Source organism: Triticum dicoccoides, chromosome 1B (genome assembly GCF_002162155.2).
Source record: "Triticum dicoccoides isolate Atlit2015 ecotype Zavitan chromosome 1B, WEW_v2.0, whole genome shotgun sequence".
In the NCBI taxonomy this organism is placed as follows: Eukaryota; Viridiplantae; Streptophyta; class Magnoliopsida; order Poales; family Poaceae; genus Triticum; species Triticum dicoccoides.
In genome coordinates, this window is record NC_041381.1 from 658,947,892 (window position 1) to 658,950,391 (window position 2,500).

Consider the following 2,500-nt stretch of genomic DNA (forward strand, 5'->3'; position numbering starts at 1 on the left):
GACGCCCCCCGCCTCCCCTCTTCGCCACGACGGCGCCGCCCCTCTCCTGCTGGTCGACGATGGCGGTGGATTCGGCCCGCCCGGGGCGGCCTGGCCCCGTCCCCAGCCGGTCGCGCCCCCTCCCCCGCCTTCCTTGGTCGCGCGCCTCCCCTCCTCTGCCCGCGACCCGGTCTCCTTCCGGCGGTTCTCGGGCTACCCTCCCAGCTGCTGCTCGACCTGCTAGTTGGCGGCGGCGGCCGGTTGCGGGGCGTTCGCGGCCTGCTCTCTCGTGCAGGCGCCCCCCTCGTCTCCGGCGGACCTCCCCCTCCCCATGTCGCGGTGGTGGCTCTCGCGTGGTGGCAGCGTGGTGTGCGCGGTTGGGGCTGACTCGGGGCCCTTCGCGGAGGGTCTTTGCTGGTGTTGTTCCGGCCCCGGCGGCTACAGGCCCGTGTCTCTCCGGTGCCCTTTGCCGCCGACGTCCTCCTCCGGGATGCTCCGGCCCGGTGGCTGGGTAGTTGTGCCTCTTCTAGCTTACCTAGCCCACCGAAATCTCGACGGTCAAGGCCACGGCAGCTCGGCCTGCGTGCTTCCAGCCATTGCTCGCCGGCGTCGCTGAAAGCCGTGTGGCAAGACCCCCGCTTGGTTTGCCTCGTCGCCCGCCCTACCATGTACGCCTCAAAGCCCCCTCCTTTTGCCATCTCCCGTGCTCCTGGGTGCGGTGGTGGTGCCACCCTCCGACGGCAGGTGCGGCCCGACCCCCCCCCCCCTGACTTGGTGACTCCAATCAGCGTTGGCTCCCCCATCTACAATTTCGGATTCGGCGGCTATGGGATCGCTCAGCTTCAGGCCAGGGAGAGATCCCTGCTCGGCTCGCCGGTGCTGGCAGCGACGGCGCCCACGGGTGTCGTTTTCCTCCATGGAGGCGCTGCCAAGGCCTTCTTCAGCTGCGCCCCTCTTCGAGCTCAGGGGAAACCCTAGGTCCGGGTCTCCTGGACCGGATAGTGACGGAGCCTCGGCGTCGTTCTCCTTCTTGAAGGCACTATCTTGCTTGCTCGCGGTGTCCCCTGTCTTGGCTCGGATGATGTCGGAGTTCTCGTTGGTTTGGTAGTGCCGCTCTTGGCTCGGGTTTGGTTGGTTTAGCTGTGATGTTTTCTTGTGTTTGGGCCGAGCATCCCTTATCTCTCTGCTCCGGGCATCATGTTCACGCCTGCATGCGTTTGTGTCATGTGTTGTACCCCCTGTACTCATTCTTCTTCTTCTATCAATGGAATGATACGCAAGCTTTGCGTATTCGCGAAAAAAAAGTAGAACAATCCTAAAACCTTATGCTTAATAGATAGATAAGCACGCATCAATTAATACCCGATACAAATAGGAGAAAACCCCGGCTGAGGGAACTAAAATGGATTTCCACACTTCACGCAGAAAATTATCTGCGAGTACAAGAGACAGGTGCATGCATATTTTGCTCTGTCACCTGCCTTAAGTCTCTCTGCACAAGCAAAAGGGAAGGGCAAATTTGTTATGTGGAGCTTTTCCCGACAAATCATACAATTATGAGTTCAGGGATTCAAGCAAGGACTTTACCAGGAGCATGAAAGCAGATACGAGTACTGATTCAAACTTATTATGCATCATATTGGCCCACTCAAGTTGATGAATGGTCATGTTGACTAGATTTGTGGTAGACAATCATCTATAGAGCAGCTAGCACATTAGAGTAAATGTGGTAAGGAAAGCAAAAAATACTTCCTTGAAGACAGTGGAAACTATCTGTCTACAAAAGAGAGGCCTTACTCTTGGACCGCGGTCTGTGACTGGTGTGGATCTGCCTGCTGAATCATCTGTGGGCTATCATGCTTGTAGAACGCCTGCAAACTTCTCCCCGTAAAAGGACAGGCAATATTCACCAGAGAATTTTTGAGCTGTAGAAATACAGGAAAAAAGAAGCATCAGGCAGTGAGCAAGAGATAAACCTCATTATCTTACAAACATAGTGAGCACAAGATTAGTGTCAAGACTGTTGTATCACAAATTCACAAGTAATCAACAATGTGTCCAGAAAAAATAATATTGCGGAAAGGGCAACAAGCACTTTGGAACATTCTTTTTTTTGGTCCACCAGTGGATGTTTTTCCATCATGAATTTTGCATGTTATTAAAGCACTAAACAGTGTTTATCACAAAAAATAATCATACTTTTTTTCTATTTTCTTTAAAATTTACTCTTCGTCCCGTGTGCATATGCACCCCGGAGCAGAACAACACTTTCGCCAGAAGCTCTCCTCTGATGAAGTGGTTAGAGCCAGGACTCTACGATTTCACCTAGAGACAATACTCTAATAGTGGAGAGGTGTCGGAGCTCCTCGACATGGCCTCTATAAAGGAAAGACACCCAACAAGCGGCGCCATTTAAAAAAAAGTTGATTCCAGCATATAAAAACATGGTTCGTCGACTGCGTGAGGGTTTTTTTTTTTTGCGAGAAAACTTCTAATTTGTTCATCTTCAATCATGACAACC